This window comes from Callithrix jacchus, chromosome 1 (assembly GCF_049354715.1).
Source record: "Callithrix jacchus isolate 240 chromosome 1, calJac240_pri, whole genome shotgun sequence".
NCBI classification, from domain to species: domain Eukaryota; kingdom Metazoa; phylum Chordata; class Mammalia; order Primates; family Cebidae; genus Callithrix; species Callithrix jacchus.
The window spans coordinates 202,950,964-202,973,135 of NC_133502.1; the positions used below are offsets into that span (position 1 = coordinate 202,950,964).

A 22,172-nucleotide genomic window follows, 5' to 3' on the forward strand; every position below is an offset into this window, starting at 1 on the left:
GAGGAAACAGCACATTTCCACTCAAAGGTGTGGAGAAGTCAGAGTGTTTGCAGGTAGTTTGAGGTGTTTAAGAGACATTTCTGGGATAGCAGTGCTTGACTGTGATTAATTGGGTGTTAGAATTAGGGAAAGTGGAAGTTTATGGAAGTCTTGAAGATACTGAGATTGAGAAGCTGATGAGCCCATTAAATGAGACGTTTTCAAGCAAAAAGTCTTACATTTTAGTGAAATGCAAAGCTGGAATCCTCTGATGGTTTTAGTGATCTTCTGAGTTGCAACCCTTCAGTAAGCCATTCTATGACTCTCTTGTGCTTCTGAGATAATAACCATGATTATATTAATTCTAGTATTACATAAATAGCTCTTCCTCTAGCAGTGAAATGAGTTATTTTCTACAACTCAGTAACATTCCCTATTAGTTTCAGCTCCCTCCAGCCCCTCAATTCTGGTATTTCTTCCCTCAGTTCTGGTATTTCTCGCCTCTCCTAATAACATTGGTTTTTCTGCCTTAAAGGCTTTTCATCTGATTTTTACAAATGTTATATGCATACTATTTATTTTGTTCACTCATTTATTCATTCATTCATTCATTTATTCATTTGCTCTTTCAAAGATATTAATGAAAGAACTGCTAAGCCTTGGGGAAACACAGAACAATAAAACAAGTTCAGTCACACTCCAGGGCCTCCAGGGTCCATGGGAGACAAATATGGAAATGTTGAGACCCACCCTTAAGTTGTATAGGGAAGAGGCTATGATGGAGCAGAATGAAATCCCTGATTCTACCAGGGTAGGGTCCGGGGAGCGGTGATCAGGTAGGGCTTCCCAGAGAAGGCAATGCTTCCGCCAGATCTCTGAGAAGCATGGGTCTTCACAAGGCAGAATCTGTGGAGAAAGCATTCCGGGAAGAGGTAGCAGGGCGACAAAGTCACAGAAATCCAAATGCTTGAGTCACCAGGGAAATCCAGAGCAGTTTCTAATGGGTTTTTCCTTAGCATGCATTCTATCACCTCTGCTTGCCTCACTAGCTTCCTCTCATGCCCCTCTCCCCTCACTATAAACAACCTCTCCATCCCCTAGCTGAAAACACTGACAGCTGTGGAAGCCTTCACACCATCACCAACACATAGATATTGTGGGCATACCTGGGAATCCACCCAGCCATACAGAGTTGAGGAGCCAAAGGGCCATTGCTAGGTGGTTCCCACTATCTGAACACAGGGTGGCAGTGTCCACCCACCAAAGAGAAAGGCTAATTCATAAACCTGGTTTCCAGCATTTTCCTGGGAGATCAGGCTCTAATTATCCTGTATGGGATGTCTTGCAGCATCTCAGAATTTTAATGAGGGAGTGGGAAAGCAGATGAGCTTCACATGTGACAAATAAAAAAATCTAGTTTTGTTTGTGGAGAAAGAACCTTTTTCTGCACCAGGACCTTGAATCACCAGAGTCTGTCTGTCTGTCTGTCTGTCTCTGTCTCTGTCTCTGTCTCTGTCTCTGTCTCTGTCTCTCTCTCTCTCTCCCCCCACCCGCCTTGAATTACCGGTCTGTCTCTGTCTTGAGCATACACACACACACACACACACACACACACACACACACAGAGTTTAGACTGTTTTTCTAGCTTCTATCTTGCCTGTCAAACTTCAGAGATACATTTTGTTAAGCTTTATGTTTTGGACCCATATTATATTATTACCCTACAATAATGAACCATCACTAGCAAAGAGTGGACAAGAACTTGGCCAATTCCTGCTAATGCCTTGCTTTCCAGAAACTTTTCCCTCCCATCCATGCTAACTTTTAGGTGCTGTCTTTTTCACTATGTCCTTTGGTTCTTCCTTAAGACAGCCATGGCTGGGCGCAGTAGCTCTTGCCTGTAATCTCAACACTTTGGGAGGCTGAGGCAGGTGGAACACTTGAAGTCAAGAGTTCAAAGCCAGCCTGAGCAATATAATGAAACCCCATCTCTACTAAAAATAGAAAAATTAGCTGGGAGTGGTGGTACATGTCTGTAATCCCGGGTATTTGGGAGGCTGAGACAGAAGAATTGCTTGAACCTGGAAGGCAAAGGCTGCAGTTAGCCAAGCTCCCACCATTGTGCTTTCAACCTGGGAAGCACAGGTCTCTGGCTCTTGGGCTTAACCAGATTTGAGGGATTGAGGTAAACACTGTAGAACTTCATGGGGTTTTCAGGTATCAGTTGCCATCTCTGAAAATGAAGACCTTGAAGAAGACAAGGCGAATGAGGAAAAAATATGAAGAATGGCATTATGCCTTATTGGGCAGCTACTGCCTATCTGCACTGTCCTAGACAGTAAACTTCAGGTTATTTAGACCCTTTGGTGACCAAAGGCTGGCCTTTCCCAGGTCCTCCGAGCCTCCCATCTCAGCCCCTGAGATGGCTGTCACCGGCAGCCTCCTGCTGGCTGCTCAGGCCTCTGGCTGCCACTGGCCCACCCACCCACCCACCAGCTCTGAAAATCCCTCCATGGCCCTGAAGACCAACCAGCATGGGTGCATGTGTGGCTGGCCCATGTGGGTGGCAGCTCTGGCCCATGATACATGAGATACCCATGTGGCTGGCCCATGATACATGAGATACTGTCAAATAATATGTTATAAATCAGGGGAAAAAAGAGTAAATACAAAACATAGAGTCAGGGTCAAAGTGAATATGCAAATAAAGTCTTTCATATTTGTTGTGAAGGTAAGCCACAGAGTTGAATATGAATGTTCTCAGTCACTGTTAAATGAATTCCTGGCAAGTTCATTTGAAGTTATTGTTTGAATTAATAAATTGATACCTGGGCAATGAAATAAAAGCAAATCAGTTGCTCAGGAGAAATACGGTTATTCCCCATGGTGTAATAGCATAATATTCTGAGGAACATCCTTTATGTAGATAAAGCAATGATTTCTTAGACCTGTTTATGAGCATGTTACTCACCCAGGCAAATGTCCTATTCAGAGCACAAATAAGCAAGAGCTATGCAGGACGACACCGTGACGGTCAGTTGTATGGCCACAGGGCAGTGAGAGCTTCAGGATCCAAATAATTCATTCCCTCAGACTTAATTTTTTATTTTAAATGCATGCACTTTTAGTATTTAGTTGTATTGTGTGTGATCTCAGTCCTTTAAAATTTGTTGATACTTGTTTCATGGTCAAGCATATGGTCTCTTGTGGTGAATGTCCAGGTGTGACTTACACCAGAGATGCAAGGATGGCTCAACATACACAAATCCATAAACAGGATACATCACATAAAAAGCATTAAGGACATAAACCATATGATCATCTCAACAGATGCTGACATTTATTAAATGTTTTTTCTGAATCTCTTCGTGAAAAAAATCCTCAACAAACAAGACATAAAACATACTTCAACATAATAAAGTCCATATATGGCAAGACAAACCCATAGCCAATGTTATTCTTAATTGGGAAAAGTGGAACAAGACAAGGATGCCCACTTTCACCACTCTTATAGTACTAGAAGTCCTTACCAGCACAATTAAAAAATGAAAGACATTTTTTAATTGAAAATGAGGAGGTCAAATTACTTCTGTTTGCTGATGATATAATCTTGTATGTAGAAAACCCTAAAAACTCCACCAAAAAATTCTTAGATTTGATAAATGAATAGGAAAGCTTTAGGATACAAAATTAAGATACAGAAATCAGTAGTGTTGCAATATTGGCTTACTGCAACCTCTGCCTGCTGGGTTCAAGTGATTCCTCTGCCTCAGCCTTGTGAGTAGCTGGGAGTACAGACATGAGTCGCCATGCCTGCCAGGAAGGGAAGTGCCCTTCTATCCCTCATCTGCTAAGAGGACTGTCTAAAAGCTGGGCTTTAGGTGGCCTTTTCTGCCATCTCTTTCTACTACATTCTGGTTCTTTTTCAGTATGTAATTTTCAGTAATTAGTAAATTAGCTGATTGGCTAAATTAATTACTAAACTGCAAATTTAGTGATTAGTAATTTTAATAACTTCTAGTTCCCTGCTGAAATCTATAATCTCTGTCTAATAAGCCTACTATCTGAGTCCTGTGGGTCTGTGTCTATTATTGTCTGTCTATGCTAGTTTTTACACTTGGAATTTTACCTCCCTAACAGTGTTTTTTATAACTACGGTGTTCATAATCGTATTATCATGCCCAGCACGGAGGTGCTCAATAAAAATACATTTCCAATGTAAAAAATTTTAAATGTGGTAAAACACAAAAGATTTACTGTAACTATTTTAAAGTACACACTTCAGTGTAAGTACATTCATATTTTTGTGCAGCCAAACTCTGGAACTCACTAAATCCTGCCAAACTGAAACTCTGTCCCCATTAAATAAGTCACTGCTGCTCTCCCCCAGCTCTACTTTCCGTCTCTGTGAATCTGATTACTCCAGGTCCTTCACGTAAGTGGAATCATACAGTATCTCTCTTTTTGTGACTGTCTTATTTCACTTTGCCTAATATCCTCAAGGTTCATCCATGGGCTTGCATGTGTCGGAATTTCCTTCCTTTTTAAGGCTGAATAATGTTTGACTGTATGGAGAGACCACAGCCCCCTAGCCAGAGGGTTCATAGCCACCAGCAGGTGAGGGTCCGGGGTGCTGCTACTCGCCCTCTGGCATAGGCTTGCTCTCTGGCGTGGGTGTATATTTTAAAGAGATATTACTCCTAATATCTTAGTTGTTGTAGAGTATGTTTGAACACTTTTTGATGTTGTTTGTAGTATTCAGCATATGTTATTACTCATAATATCAAAGTATTTGTAAAGTATTTGTGTACACCTTGTGATATTATTCATAATATCTTACAGAGAGATGCTACAAGTCATGGGTATGGCCACTCCTCTGTGAAATGGTTCGTAATATTCAGGGGGAACCCGGGTGATATTACTCACCATATGGCAGGTGGTTGATGTGGGTGTACATTTTAAAGAGATATTACTCCTAATACCACCGTCGGGTTGACATGGGTTTATATTTTAAAGAGATATTACTCCTAATATCATAGCCGGTGTAGAGTATGTTGGAACACTTTGTGATATTATTCGTAATATTCAGCATGTGACATTACTCATAATATCAAAGTATATGTACAGTATTTGGGTACTCCCTGTGATATCATTCATAATACCTTAGGGAGACATATTACTTGTAATATCAAAGTGGCTGTACAGCATGTGTGTACACTCTGTGATGTTAGTGGCAATATCCTAGGAAGAGATGACACTCCTAATATCACAGTGGGAGTGCACCATGTGTGCACATCCGTTGATATTACCTGTAACATCCTAGGGAGATATTACTCCTCATATCAAACTTGGTTGACATCCTGTAATATTATTCATAATATCCTAGAAAGACATTTCTCCTAATATCACAGTGATATTACATACATTACAAAGGCTTAGCGCTCTGCCTCAGGACACTGGGGTAGAGACCACACATAAACACTTATTATGTTCCAGTAACCCACAGAATGGAAGAAAAACTCTGCACAGTAGATTCTTCATAAGTGTCTGTTATCCAGAATGTATAAATAATTTTTACAACTCAACAACAAAGACAATCCAATCTAAAAACTAATGAAGAACTTGAATACACTCTTCAACAGCAAGCACTTGAAAGATGTTTAACATCATTAGTCATAATTAAAACCATAAAGAGATACCCCTTAACTCACACTAGAACAGTTATGCTAAAAAAATAGTGTTGACAAAGATGTGCAGAAACCTGAACTATTAAACACCGCTCAGGACAATATGAAATGGTGCAGCATATGTGTCAAATAATTTGGTGTTTCTTCAAACAGTTACAAATAGATTTAGTGTATGACTCAGTGGTTCCACTCCTAGGTATATACCCCAAAGACCTGAAAACAGGTGTCCCAACAAAAACTTGTATGCTCTTTAAATGTGTCAAGATCATAAATATGCGGGAAAGTCTTGGGAAGAGTGTCAGGAAAACTGAATCAGAATGAAAAAACACATTATACTCCCAGGTGGGGCAGGAGGTAAAAGTGAAATGAGTTTGTAAACTGAATTATCACGCAGGAACTGTGCTGATTTCCTGATCTAGGGGTTATGTGGTGGTAACCTAGGAGAGTGTCCACGCTTTGGGTAAAATATACCAGAGTATTTTGTGGGACACTGCAAATCTGGTAGAGCAATAACTGCTGAGGACTCTAAGAAAAGAAACAGGTTAAATTTTGCACTGCTACTGCAAGTTTCCTAGAAGTATGACATTATTAAAAAGGAAATTACTTTTTAAAACAACCATATCAATGCTATGGCAGAAAAGCAGAGACATCACCAAAATCCACTATAGAGGCTACGCTTCATCCAAAGCTGTGAACCCTTAAAAAGCCTCAATGTCAGCAGACTCCACTTAGATACTATTTTTATTAGTATTAGAGGCTACTGTGTGGATACATTAGTGTTACAGAGCGGGGTGGATGTTAGTGTTAGGGCATGGCGTACATATTATATTGGTGTTGGAGAACAGGGCAGATATTACATTAGCATTAGGTCACCATGCAGATAGTATTACATTAGTATTAGAAGCAACAGTGTGGATAATAGATGAGCGTTGGTGTATGGTGTGGGTATTATATTGGTGTTAGGGCACGTATGGATATCACAGTAATGTTAGGGCATGGTGTGATTATTGTATTAGAGGCCACTGGGAGAATTTATCTTAGCAGCCACTGTGTCTGGGACGTTGACAATGATATCAGGGTGTAGTTGTAAGGATGGAATTTGGGGATTTCATTTTTCTAGATGAATTTCTTCCTTTGCTGAGTACTCCAAAGACTCTCTTCTCAAAAAAAAAAAAAAAAAAAAAAAAAGACTCTCTTTGCACTCAGGGCTGTGGAAAGGAAGCCTTTTACTCACAATGAATAGCACTTAGTTGCCCTGACCTTCATGCCGCCCTGAGGAAGTCAAAGCTCTTCGCAGCTTCTGGCACCTCAGAGGGAAGTTGGTCAGGGGTGGGTACGCGCGCCCTCTGGTGACGCCAGAGCTAAGCACAGACTCTTGCTCACTTTCTCGTCGGACGTGCACCCCTGCCTGGCTGTCCTGAAATAACTATAAAATTCAATATTCAGTTTATTCAGTGTAATAATTTTGGAAATTCAAACGAAAATGAAGCCCACTGTAGCCATATCCTTCCCAAAAATGGTTATGGAAGTCTTTGGAAGCCATTTAGAATGAAATACATATATACACAAAATAAAACCAAAAACCTACTCAAAATAGTCCATAGACTGTAATTTGAAATGCAAAACTATAAAAAATATAAAAGAAAATCTATACGACATTGGGTTTGGTGTTGAGTTTTAACAAACAACATCAAATGCCAACTCATGAAAATATTGATAACACAGACTTTATAAAACCAAGTATTCTACTGTAAAAAAATGTCTTCAGAGAACAAAAAGACAAGACAGATGTGAGAAGATAATTACAAGATACACACATGATTTTAAAACTGGTTTAATGACTGAACAGTTACTCAATCACAGCAAATATATCGATAGTAGGCTGGGCATGGTGGATGCCCATCTCTACGAAAAATACAAAAATTACCCAGGCGTGGTGGTGCATGCCTGTAATCCCAGCTACTTGGGAGGCTACGGCAAGACAATTGCTTGAACCTGGGAGGTGGAGGTTGTGGTGGGGCAAAATCACACATTAATTAAGCTGTTACTACATGTTAGTTATGGTGCAAACTCATTCCCACACATTATTACACTTAAACCTGCTAGCAAGCTTACAAAGGATGTAGTTATTTTTCCCTGAAAAACTGAGTCTTGGACAGTCACGGTGGCTCACGCTTGTAATCCCAGCACTTTGGGCGGCCGAGGCAGGTGGATCACCTGAGGTCAGGAGTTCGAGACCAGCCTGGCCAACATGGTGAAACCCCATCTCTACTAAAAATAAAGAAAATTAGCTGGGTGGAGTAACAGATGCCTGTAATCCCAGGACTCCAGTGATTGAGGCAGGAGAATCACTTGAACCCAGGAGGAGGAGGTTGCAGTGAGCCAACATTGCGCCATTGCACTCCAGTTTGGGTGACAAGAGCAAAACTCCATCTCACAACAAACAAACAACAAAGAACAAAGTCTCAGAATGATGAAGCACTTTATCCAATGTGACACAGCTGGTAAGTGTTGAGACCTCGCAGCTGATCAAAGCTATCTCATTCTAAACGCCATGCTATGTGCTCTCTAGCCCATGGAGAATAATTTTAACACAATTGATGACATTCCTACACAACAATATTCTTGTCTCAAGTCCAAGAGTGCCTCCTCTACCACCTATGATACTGGCTTTCTGGTCAGTAAAGATGCCATTCTAATGCGTAATCAGGTGGCAAACGGAGAAATGGCTGAAGTCATCATGTGTGTACACCCATAACCCTTGTCCTGTGTTTAAGTTCAAGTATTCTTTTTGATTACTGAGCACAACTGAGCTTGAAAAGGGCTAAAGGTTTTCCTATTTGTTTTTGAGACTGAGTCTCTCTCTATTGCCTAGGTTGGAGTGCAGTAGCACGATCTTGGCTCACTGCAACCTCTGCCTCCCAGAGTCAAGCGATCCTCATGCCTCAGCCTTCCTAGTAGTGGGGATTGCAGGTATGTGCCACCATGCTCGGCTAATTTTTGTATTTTAGTGGAGATGGGCTTTTGCCCACTTGTTTTAAAGCAACATTTTGTTTCCCTTGGGCTGGTGGCCTTACGCTGCGCTAGCCAGCAAATAGTGAGAGGGATCCTCATGGAGGAGGATTGGGTTGAGACTAAGGGTCTTTAACCCGCATGCACAAGAGAGTTGCCACAAGGGGATGGAAACCAGGCTTATAAAAAGTGCTGCATAGATTTCCTACCTGTCCCTCTCCTCACCATTTTCAGCTGGCCGGGTTTGAGCATTTTAGGGCCTGGGAAGATAATATTACTAAATCTACTAAAATACATCACTGATCCTTATAGGCTTTGGCCAGTTGCTGAGCAAATTAACTTCACAACTGAGGTGGGCCGCCCTGACCTGTGTGGTCCCCCACTCCTCTTAGAATTTGTGAGCTTGGGACCTACTGGAGGGTGGAAGGTGGGAGGAGAGGGAGGGAGGATCAGGAAAAATTACTGATATTAGGCTTAATATGTGGATGATGGAATAATCTGTACAACAAACCCTCATGACACACGTTTACATATGTAACAAACCTGCTCATCCTGCACATGTACCCCTGAACTTAAAACTTAAAAAAAAAAAGGGATCTGTGAGCTGACCCAAACACCCGGGGATCTTTGTGCTTTTGACACATGACTATGCCAGTGTGTGGGGAGATGTGCCTGTAACCGCCCTGGGTTGTGTGACCATGGAGGCCACTTTATAATGATGGGCAGTGCCTGTAACCTCTTAGGCTCAGTGCTTTAGGGCTTATACATGAATGCTGGACTCCCTGTGTGGCAGCGAACACCCCATGACTAAGTGCCTTTCAGTAGCTGCCAGTGTCAGCACCGGCTCACACTCCTGGGTTCAGGTTTTCACTTTTTCATTCAGAAACTTGGGAGCTGGGGCCACTCCTTGGCCCTTCATGTTCTCCATCTGAGCAGTGAGGTTAATAAGCCAGACCCAGGGATGTCTCTGGTGAGGGTGGAGGAGTCACTGTACAGAGTAGAGCGGGGGTGGATTTTACTTTTTAGAAGTGGACACTGGCAATTGGGCTGTGTAAATGGGAAATCTCTTCTGAGAAAACACAGCCTCACCTTCACAGAAACACACACATTCACATCACATGATGCAGCCTCACACAAGACACCACCAATCCTCAAGGACCCAACTCAGTACCACCCAAAAGGGAGCATAGCTGCTACCTCAAAATTTGGCCATGATTTTTCCCTGGGGAATTCAGGTTTTTAAAAAACAATTTCAGTATGCTTATTCCTATCACAATCCCCAAATCAGGGTGGCTCTTCACATTGAAACCAGCAAGGATGCCACACCTTTCTTGGCATCCAGTTTTTTTTTCTCTACAGTAATTCCAGAATACTTACTAGAGCCATGCTTCAGTGGGAACACATGTACTACCTGCAACACAGAAACAAAACTTTATGAGGGGTATGTCGTGTTGTGGATTGTTTGCACAAGGTTCTGTTTCTCTCCATCAAAACAGCATGGTACTGGTACCAAAACAGAGATGTAGACCAATGGAAAAGAACAGAGGTTCATTGGATAGGATAGAATGGGCACCCACAGAGTTATGCTGGGTGATTCTGTTTGATTGTATCTGTGTTTATTCCAAGAGGCTCAACAACATGCTCTATGGAAGCATAATCCTTCAAATGCATTCATCTATCCTTTCAGTCATTTTTCACTCCCTCAGTCAAAAGCTTCTCCATCTGGGTTTCTGCAAGACCAATTTCAAACCCATAAATCAATGGGTAACACGAACCCCGCTAAGCTCACATGCCCAGCTGTGGAAGCAAACTTCACTTTACGGCAAATCTACTTCGCCATTACAGGCAGTGCAGCATGTTAGTTTATAGATTAGCCTTTGGTGTTAGAGAGATCCAGCTCTTGGTGTGTCTCATGAATAATTTACTTAACTGAGACACACATTCCTCATCTGTGTAATGAATATAACCAAACTATGCCTCAAAGTGATTGCGATGCTTCAAGGAGGCAACACAGAGAAGTGCCCATATACTATCCAAGACTCAGATGTGTGTCAATTATCCTTTTCATTTTAATAACTTAAGCAGCTGTTTATTAAGTAAAGTCATATGTGGCATAAGGACGTTTTGGTCAATGACTACTTGCATGCTGTGGTGAGATAGGTGTACACAAACCTATTGGCCTGTATCATTAAATTAAAACAAAACTTTTAGTCAAAATTTTTAAATAAGATGCTATACAAATGAAAGACTAACCACAGTGATGGAATTTTTAGGGACAGATAAAACTAAGAGTTCACAAGGATTTGGGTAATGTCTACTCATATATGCTGCTATAGGAGAATGAATTAACATCACCATTTTGAAAAATATTTGGCACTATTCATGACAATAAAATATATGTTCCCTTCTAAAAATCTACTTCACAGAAACGAGTGTCAGTATTCCAAAGCCATTGACAAAAATACTCAAAGCACCATTACTTGTCATAGGCATAATTATTTTTTAAAAAATCTTATGTCAACCCACAGTAGAGTAAATAAACTACAATATGTGACTACAGTGGAATAGTATGCAACACGGAAATGAAAGACCTACAGTTACACTTAAGAACATGAATGAATTTCAAAATCATAATGTGAGCAAAAAAGCCAGACACCAAGAAATACATATTGATTTATTTTATGTATAATAGTCCAAACCTAGAGAAGTCTAAACAAGTCATTAGAAGTCAGAGCAGTTACCTTAAGGAAAAAGATAATTAATGGTAGCAGGAAAATCTCAGGGAGGAACCAGGGATGTCTTCACGTGTGCCATCTCACCCTCTCAGATGTTCTCTGCTGGACCCCAAGGGTCTCAAAAGAGGGTGCTGGCAATGGTTAGGTGGTTCAGAGTTCTCATGAAGAAAATTAAATAATAGACAGCATCAAACTCAGTTCTTTAATGAAGTGCCCCAGACTGGATCGAGGGTGCCCACTTAGTTTTGTATCTTATTATGTGAAATGAGGATCCTCCAAAGATAAAAATGTCATCCACAGCATGGACAGAATTAGGTGATATCAGCACATTTTATCATATGGAGTTTCCTGCATAATTTTTAACAATCTGTGAATAAAAGGTCTAGAACTTAAGTTACGAATATTAACTTAGAGAACAACTGAAGCCTAATTTTTGAAGACAGGAAATAGTGTAATGCCATCTTCTGTGGGAAGAAACTCTTGGTTTCCAGAAAAATTAGAGAACTGAAGATAAAGAAGTGTCATCTCAGAATCTGTGTTAGGGGTGTGGAGTGGAGGCTGCAAATGTGCTCAAGGTTAAACTTCTCCCCTGCCTTCCCACAAGGCTGGAGATGTACCAGTGAGCCCAGAGTGAATATTCACTCTGCCATCCACCCCGGGAGATCCCTTTAAACCCACAGTGAGAACAGAAACATGAACATGCCGTAACAAGTCTTAAAAGTTCAGAGGGTGATTATCAATTTCCCCTTGGCACAGCAGAAGAACTTTTTCTCTAAGTTCAAGTAACTGCCTGTGACAGAGATGTGTCCCACAGATTCCTTCCTTTCATTACAAATGATGCTCAATGCCCAGCCCTACATCCCTTGTGCACAATACCAAGGAGTGCTGATTAATTCAAACCAAAGGTTTTGATGTTTCCCTGGGCAGAAAAGAGCAGGTGTACTGCAAAGATCATCTCTAATGAACACAGCACCCTCATAGCCCATAGAGACAGTTCTTTCCTTTATGACAACAAACTTTGAAAAGAACAAACCAAACCTCACACATATTTTCATTTTCTTTCTAATTTCTTACCTTCTTCTTCAGCCCCTCAAGCAGCAGGGATAACCTGAAGGCTCTTAAAAAAACCTTTTCCTTGTCAGGTCCTACCTGGAAAGTAGTTCCCTACCTTGGGGATCGTCCTCTTTCATGTTGAAGATGCTCCCCAGAATCCAGCCTTTAGAAACAAAAATATCAGGATGAGTCATTAGAAAGAATGACTCACCCACTCTTCCTCCAGCTGAAGCCATGCTGCCTCACACATGATTCCCTGGTCTTTGCTCTGAGTTAACAAACCTTCTTACAGCCTCTCTGGGCAGAGTTCCATACTGGCAAAATCACTATTTCTCAGGAGACCCCCAATCCTCCTTCCCAGCAGGATCCCAGAATCAGGTTTCTATACACTCAAGCGGCAAGTTGGTCCCTCACAAAGTCAGTTACTTTATGGTACTTTATGGTACTTACTCCTCACTCTTTCCCAGGACGTTATCTGCAATTATACAAAATAAAACATTATGAGGATAAAATTCGCTGTGCACTTCACGTAGATCTGCTTTTCCCTTGACAATGTTAGAAAACTAGAAGCAGTACAGTGGTTGAGCCATAGGTCAAATCCCCAAAAACTATGAGAATGCTTAAGGAAAAATAAGATCTTTATTCCCAGAATTTACCTTTAAAGTTGATTTAATAGGCAAACACACAATGCTTAATCCAATGTTGAGGAAAGTGCCTCTGTGTTACAGCGGGTAACGGATGCTGTCACTTAAAAACCTCCCAATGTATCACATATTAGTTTGGAAGACACTCCCACTGAATTTCACCCCCACAAAGAGAATTGTATATGCTGTTCATAATGTACATTGTCTCTAGAGGGTGCTCAGAAACCACTGACCCAGACACAAGCAGCATCAGGACCTAAAGTGAAGAACACTGAAAACCCCAGGAAGGAATAGTGTAAAGAAGGAGAGAGAGCTCTGAAAGAACAAAATACAGAGCAGAATCCCCCTGCCTTTGGGGGAAGAATCAGCCATCGTGGATTCTCTGGCTTGGGCCACAGTATTGCAACCAGCATTTGGCCTTTGTCTTCCAATGTCTTTGGGGACAGAACTGATCTGTGCATTCCACAGCATGAGGTGCCAATGGGGTGGCAGCATATGAGAATGAACTGAAGCAAATATAATTTCCATTAAATGTGAATCCATGTTGTGTGTCACTCTGTTCAAGGTGATTTACCCACACATGATATCTTGCCCCATAGCAATGCAACAGAATAAGTTTTACTACATACATTTTATAGATGTGAAAGTGGAATTGCAGAGAAAGTGAAGAGCCTGCCCATAAGAAACACAGCTTTTTGGAAGTAGAACAGATTTCAAATCCATGATCTCTTCAATACACCACCTAGTCTTTTTTTCAGGCTCTGGGGAAGTTCACATTGGAATTAAGCAAGCATTGATTTATATACACAAAGCAAAATAGCAATGCATGATAAAAAGTTTTAAGTCCAGCATATACAAGTTTATAAAATATAAGAATTTCAGGGCTAAATGTGATCTCAGTGGCCATTTAGTCCAAAACACAAATCAGCAACTGACTCTTCATTGCGTTAGAAAGGGCCTCTCCAACTTTGGTTTGAATGCCTTCCACCACAGGGAAAGTCCTGCTTCACAAATATATCCTTCCACTGATAAAACTGCTCTGTTAGAAAGATTTTCCTCATCTAATATTTAGCCCTAACATTTAGGTCATATTTAGCCCTAAGTGTGTTCCCTGAAATTTCCAGTTGTGTACTAAAGCCATCCTTTGCAGCCAAATAGTACATTACCATTCTTTATTTTATATAATAGCTCTTCATATATTGTGTGCCCATCAAGCAAACCCCACCTCCAGGATTTCTCATCTCAAGGTTCTAGAAATAATCCAAATTCCGGCCAGCTGCCATGGTTCACCCCTATAATCCCAGCACTTTGCGGGGGTGAGTCCAGAAATCACTGAAGTCAGGAGTTGGAAACCAGCCTGACCAACATGGTGAAACCGCATCTCTACTAAAAATACAAAAATTAGCAGGGCATGATGACAGGTGCCTGTGCTCCCAGCTACTTGGGAGGCTGAAGCATGAGAATTGCTTGAACCCAGGAAGCAGAAGCTGCAGCAAGTCGAGACTGTGTCACTGCACTCCAGCCGAGATGACTAAATAAAATAAAGTGTACTAAAAAAAGAAATAGGCTGGGTGCAATGACTCACACCTGTAATCCCAGCACTTTAGGAGGCTGAGGTGACAGATCACGAGGTCAGATCAAGACCTTCGTGGCTAACCTGGTGAAACCCTGTCTCTACTAAAAATACAAAAATTAGCTGGGTGTGGTGGCACATGCCTGTAATCCCAGCTACTCGGGAGGCTAAGGCATGAGAATCACTTGAACTCAGGAGGTGGAGGTTGCAGTGAGCCAAAAATTGCACCATTGCACTCCAGCCTGGTGACAGAGGGATACTCTTTCTCAAAAAAAAAAAATCAAAATTTTGTATTCTTCTGTGATACAAATTTCAGGCTTACTCACAATTCTAGTTGCCTTGCTCTGAACACATTTGTAAAGGTGGGTCCTGATTATGATCAAATACCTCTTCATCACATGCACAAAAAGCAACCTGCATATGTCCCATTCATAAACCTACAAACAAGGTGATACTGGTATGCTTTGCAGGTCTTTCCCAGATGCCCTCTATAATGAGTTCATGGTACCCATCTCTTGGAACCCTTCCTCTTTCTAGTAACGGCGTGTAAAATTCCTGGGTTGTGACTGTTTGTATATATCTGTTTCTTTAACAAGAATTTGAAGGCAGGACCTGCACTCATCTTCACAGCCTCAGTACAGTGCATGATACCTGTAGGCTGCTCAATAAGTATTTCCATTCCTTCATGGTAGAGATTTTGTCTATTTTTTTCTTTTATGTGTACCCAGCACCTAATCAAATTCTGAGCATACTTCTCAAAAAATATTTGTTAAATGAATGCCTGAGTAACTCCACGTGAGGTAGGAGGCAGGCAGGACTCATTTCCAGACCAGATGGAAGACTGGCAGAAACCAGGAAGAGGTGCTGAGAGCACCTCCAGTTGCCCTCGCTGCCCATCCCCATAAGACACTCCCACCAGCACTCCTACAGTTTACTGATGTCTGGAGAAGCCTGAAGCTACTACCTCCCATGGCAATACCCAGAGAGTTATCATTCATTGTCCAGCTATTTCTGAATGACCCCCCTCTTAATTAGCATGTCATTAGAAGTAGATACAAATATGACCTCGAACCACCCATATGTTGTTACTCGGTGCACTACCTATGTGCTGGCTTTGTTCCACAGGAGCAGTTACACTGACGTGACCTCACTGCCACTCTAATAAAGCTGCTTTCTTTCATCACCAGCTTGCTCTTGAATTCTTTTTTTAAGTAGGGACAGGGTCTTGCTATGTGGCCCAGGCTGGTCTTGAACTCCTAGGCTCAAGTGATCCTTCTGCCTCAGCCTCTCAAAGGGCTGGGATTACAGGTGTGAGCCACCACAACCAGCCTTGCTCTTGAGTTCTTTCCTGAGTCAGCCAGGACTAAAGAGAAGATGGTAGTCAGTGATTGATGAGGCAATGGTGAGAGATAATGGCTGGTGAGACAGAGATGGCAAGGGATAGCAAGCAGCAAGAGAGACAGCAGGAAGCAAAAATCTTAGTAAAGTTTGTGTCTTCCAGGTTACAGCAGTCCCATGTGAGGACAATGCTGGCACAAGGCTTCCAAGCTATCCTGTCTTCCGACCCAAAGAATAAAAACATCCTGCCTTTGAGCCTCTTAGATCAGGTATCCAGAAATTTTTACTTCTCCAATGCCAGGCAGGGCCTATGCCCATAAATCAGCAGGAAGCGTTTACAAAAGGTGGACCTCCGCCTTTCTGCAACCCTCTTAAGATTAAAGAGAAATTCTGATCTCTAAGTGGGGAATGAGGTAGAGAGCAGATAGGACTCACCTCCAGACCAGATTGCAGACTGACAGAAACTGGGGAGAGGCACCGGAAGCACCTCCAGATGTTCTCACTGATCAGCGGTGTAAGAAACTCCCATCAGTGCCATGGCAACAACCTGAAGTCGCCACTCCTTTTCTAGCTATTTCTGAATAGCCTGCCCTTTAATTAGCATGTCATTGAAGTGGGTATAAATATGATGGCAAACCACCCATATGCCGATACTCTTGTTGCACTGCCTATGGGCTCGCCCTGCTCTGCAAGGAGCAGTCACCAAGAGCTATAACACTGCTGCAGCCTCAGTAAAGCCGCTTTCTTCCATCGCTGGCTCTCTCTCGAATCCTTTCCTTAGTGAAGCCAAGAACCTGCCCTGCATCAAACATAATATTCCAGAAGACACCTTAATTCATTCATTATTTTACGTAGTATCTGTTGAGCATGTATATGTGCCTGGCATTATTCTATTCAACGCAATACTGTAAATGCAACCCAAAGTGTCATGTTAGTATTTTGACAGTTCCATATGATCCAAGAGTCTAAGGTGACTTACAATAAAAACAAGACCTCAGTCTTTTTTCAGAGTCTGCTCTTAAGCCACCCCCCTCACTTCCCCTCATTATTATTTTTTTACTATTTATTTATATTTTTAAGGGGGCTGGGAGGCTGTGAGCTGACTCAGCTGTCAGCACTGCGCACCGCCTTAGCCCTCCTTTTTTTAAAATTTGTTAAATTTTTTCATTTCCCCTCATTATACTGTTTGAGTTTCAGAAGAAATGTTCTAGATTTATTTCTAGTACAATTCAACTTGTTCCTTCTGCCCGTCATGCCAGCCTATTGATAGTTTACTGAATCCTAATTTTATTATACAATTTATTTATCCTTTCTCTCTGCTGTGGTGCATCCTCAGATTTGATTAGAGAGCCGTCACTAGTCTCAAAGGAAATAATGATAAAAATGTTGAACGGGACAAAAGCAAACAGGACTCCTTAATGAGACCATTTTTTCCAGGCTGTCATGTGTCCATTAGTTACATTCTCAGGATCCAGTCGTTCAGTTATGATTCCACTTAGCAGTAGTGCCACCTGTATCTCCTGTATTTTGCCATTTGTTCACAAAGACCTAATGAGATTTTGGTAAATGCTTCATGAGAATCCACATGCTCGATGTGTTCAGTAATCCCCTCAGTCATTCATATATAAACAAACAAATAAATAAGGTAATTTGGGGTACAATTTGTTCTTTGTAAATGTCTGATGCCTTTTTGTGAGTAGTTTTATTTTCCAAGTCCTCATGTACCATCTTTTTGATGTTAGAGTTTCCGCCAAGTTCACCAACCTAGAGTTTATGACTTCCATTTTCTTTCTCTATCCATTTTTTCTTTCTCTTTCTTTATCTTGATCCTCCCTAATCTCCTCAATATCTCCAAGACCCCCTAAACTGCTCAAACAGATTAAGCTTCCTTAGAACGCTTACGTGTTAAAAAAAAAAGTTAATAATGTGAGAGAAGTATTCGCAATATCTGACTCAAGGTAGCATATGCGGTGTTTGTCCAGCATCCTTTACTCTGAGAATCTGCACCAGACTGTGTTAGCAACTCAATGTCATCCTCCCTTCCATGATCTTTCCATGTATCATAAGGGCCAGAAACCTGTGACTGTGAGCCCCATATCCCAGAATCTCTGAAAACTAGAGTCTGCCAGTGTGAGGATTTACACAAGTTTTGGAAGACCTAAATTAGATAGGTAAGTAGGAAGATAACTAGGTAGATAGATGACTGATAGAGGGAGAGAGAAAGAGAATCACTGCTCCTTTGGAAACAGCAAGAAGATATTTGAACTTCAGTAGATGTGAGACTTTGAAAGGCCGCTAGGCATTTTCCTGGTAACTCTCCTTCCTTTTTTTTTTTTTTTTTTTTTTTGAGATGGAGTCTCCCTTCATCATCAAGCTGGAGTGCAGTGGCAGAATCTCGGCTCACTGCAACCTCAGCCTCCTGGGTTCGAGCAATTCTCCTGTCTCAGCCTTGAGTAGCTGGGACTACAGGTGTGGGCCACCATGCCCAGCTAATTTTTTTGTATTTTTAGTAGAGATGGGTTTACACCATGTTGGCCAGGATGGTCTCAATCTCCTGACCTTGTGTGCCCACCTCAGCCTCCCAAAGTGTTGAGATTACAAGTGTGAGCCTCTGGACCCAGCCTTTTCTCTTCTTTAGAAGGACACCAGTCATACTGAATTAGGGTTCCTCCTTCGTGGCCTTGTAGATTCTTAGTAGGATAATTCATGTCCCCCACTTCTTATGTCTCCATATGCTGGGACTGCAACTGGAATATTTTTGGGCTCTTTAAAGCCCCTACCTCCAAATATGGTCATGTTGGTGGGGGGGTCAGAGCTTCTGCATATTAATTTGGCTGGGGAGGCATACAATTTAGTTCTATGCCACAAATTTAAACCATACACACCATACATTCATCTATATCTCATCAGTTCTGAACTAAGTAGAAAATAAAATAACATTTTTAGGCTAGCAAAACCCTTCACATAGACCAAGTTAAGGCATATGAATTTAATTCCAAACACAATAAGAAAATTTCATAGTTTAATCAGAAAAGTAACACAATTTGATTTATAAGGATGACTCCAGCCATTGTGTCGAACATCTATCTTAAATTACTAATTCTTTTTCAAGCCTATGTGACAAGGTTCTGTTCTAAGTGCCTTAAAATGCTATATTTTGTCCTCACTACCACTATGAAATTATTATCCTCATTTTGCAGATAAGAAAATATGATTATTATCTTTGTTTTGCAGATAAAGAAACTATGATTCAGGTAAGTGAAGTTACTTCCCTAAGGCCACAGATCTACTATCTGCCAATGCCAGAGTTCGCACCCACTGTGTTTAACTCAGTTAAACATAAACATGGCATATAAACACATTTATGTAGTCTCTTCAAAAATAAAGACATACATGAAACTATTAACAATATCTGTCTCTGGATGATGAGATTGTTTTAGGTATGATAATGTAGTGTGAATAAGTAGCAAATAGAAGTTAAGAGCTTGTGTTGTGGAATTTATAGACAATAATGACTAAACATGGACATAAGCCTGACTATTTTCCAGGCACTATTCTGAGTGTTTCACAGTTGTGAACTCCTTGAATTCTCAGAAGAGATCTGCCTGCCCTTGAAAGTCCATTCTTTTTCTTCTAATGAACCTTGCTGGAATAAGTTATGTTGTCCTAACAAAACAGAATAGAAATACTACTGCTACCACTTATATTAATATCAGCTATTAGCTATGAGAGAGCAGGTACTATTCTCAGCATTTAGCCTGTATTAGCTAATTTAATCCTTGCAACAGCCCATTGTCACTATTAAGGTCCCCAGTTTGCAGAAAAGGAGCTGAGGCACATGGCTATGTGACTGGCCTGAAGACATAAAGTTATTAAGTTGTAAAAAAAAAGAAAAAAAAGGGAGGGGAGCATCACACACTGGGGTCTATGGGGGGGGAACTAGGGGAGGGACAGTGGAGGTGGGGAGTTGGGGAGGGATAACATGGGGAGAGATGCCAGATATAGGTGATGGGGAGGAAGGCAGCAAACCACATTGCCATATATGTAGCCATGCAACAATCTTGCATGTTCTTCACATGTACCCCAAAACCTAAAATGCAATAAAAAATATATATATATAAAAGAAGGTTTTGAATGAGAGTGTGGTTCTAATGTCCAAGCACACTTCAGTCTACTGGGAGAGAGGATTGGAAACTCGAGTCAGCCAAGCCAGTTAGGCCATTATCCTCTGTAGGAGTTGAACCGAGGCTTAGGGAGATTAAGTAACTTGTCCAAATGAGCAAGTCATAGAACTAGCTGTGTGACTCTGGGAAAGTCACTTATGCTCTCTTGGTCTTGGGCTCATTAGTTGTAGAATGGGTAAGGTATTATACATATACAATAAGTTTGGGTGATAATTAAATGACATAAATATATACAAAGCTCTAGGCCTACTTCCTGCCATATAATTGGTGCTCAAAATAGTTTCTATTGATAGTTTTAGTCTTAAAAATGAGTATATATTCCTTTAAAACCTGCAAAAACAACAAAACATTCATATTTTGAGTTGAACCCTCACATGTCATTTGTCTGAGCAATGAGACTTGAATGCATTTAATAGAGCATGACATTCTCTAACTATATCTTCATCTCTTTTGGATTTTTATTTCCTCTGACCAATTTTAACACCTGCCCTCCTGACATGATGATTGATTTTTCTGGTAGAGATGACAGAGGCAAAGAGGACTAGGGTTAGGGGTTTTACTTCTGTAGGCTTCTTGTACCAAACTAAAAATAGCTTTTTCACACATCTGTGCTGCTTACAGCCTTTTGTTTCCTGACCCTCTTCAAAGGGATTCCAGCCTGCCTGCCCCACCTGTTCACCATTTGGACACATTCTCTTTGTGCCCTAACTCTCAGAAGAGCTCACGAAGAGAGCACATTGACCTCTTTAGACAACTCCCCTCCCCCAACTCTCTATGTCCTTTCTCACCAGTACTATTTATACCTTTTAAACAAGATTTCAGTCTTGAAAAGGACATTTTCTTACACGCACTGTCTATTCACTTATTTCATTCATTTAAGCAGCATGCCCTGAATGCACCCTGTGATATTTGCCAACATGACTTCCACTTCCAGCAATGGTTGCTTCCACCTTGTCAGTGCTTATGATGTGGCAGATGCTGTGCTATGTGCTCTATATGTATTCTCTCATTTAATTCCCTGAAAATTCTAGGATGCGGATACTATTACTGTCCTCCATAAACAATGGGAAAAAATCCTGAGACTTAACTCAGTGAAGTTAAGTAACTTCCTTGAAGCCATAGCAAGTGGCACAGCCGTTTACTTTTCTTGATCCCACTTTTGTCTCTCTGGTTCAGGCCACCACCCATCCTCTGGACTGGTTCATCAGCCTTCTAACTGGGCTGCCATCTCCAGCCTTGACCCCCTGCAATCTATGCTCTACACAGGCACAGTAAAGTTTTAAAAACACATGTCAAGCTCTTCCCTTGCTTAAAACCCTTCAATGACTCCTCCCTTCTCTTAGGATAATGTGTTAAGTCCTTATACGGCTTTGAACTATGTAGATTACCCTCAGCTCTCCAACCTTAATTTATTTCCCATATTCTCCATTCCAGCTACATTGAACTTTATTTGTCTCCAGGCCTTACACTGTCTGTTCCTTCAGCTATAATACTTTTCCTTGCCTTCCATTCTCACCCCTGGGAGAAAATAAAGGCATCCCTCTTGCTTCCCTAACTCATAATTCCTCCAAAAGTACATAAATTCCTCAGTAATTTCATGCATTTGTATGGTTTCTTTTACATCATTTAATTCATCATAACCTACAGATGAGGGAGATGACCTCAAGCAACCTGCTCAAAATCAGAGTTCTAGCAAGAGGCAGAGTTGGGATGCAAATGCATATGTCTTTCTGACTCCAGACACTGAGATCTTTCCTCTGATCTTTGTTGCCATGACATTTTTTGAGATTAGAAACAACAGGTAAGTGAGGCTGGAGGAGGGAATTGTCAATGAGACTGAAATTAATCCAATCAGTGAGTGGAAAGGAACCTCAGCCTATGCCTTTGGGGGTGGGAGGGTCAGGAGTTGGGCTCCAGCTGAAGACTGGGTTTCTGCTTTCCACATTGGGGCTTTTTCCTTGCCTATC

At 41.3% G+C, this 22,172-nt stretch overlaps 1 protein-coding gene across 7 annotated transcripts in view; it reads left to right on the top strand.

Moving 5' to 3' along the window:
* LOC118146826 (uncharacterized) overlaps positions 1–22,172 on the top strand; it is a 184,554-nt gene that overhangs the window by 132,478 nt on the left and 29,904 nt on the right. For 2 of the 7 annotated variants that reach the window (XM_078339162.1, XM_078339163.1), the window contains exon 3: positions 19,256–19,275. The exons of 3 other annotated variants lie outside the window; for them this stretch is intronic. The gene's annotated coding sequence lies outside the window, so the exon portion shown is untranslated. Of the gene's footprint in view, positions 1–8,541; positions 8,640–19,255; positions 19,276–22,172 lie in introns of all 7 variants that reach the window. 2 more of the 7 variants (XM_078339159.1, XM_078339161.1) reach the window with 2 other exon arrangements.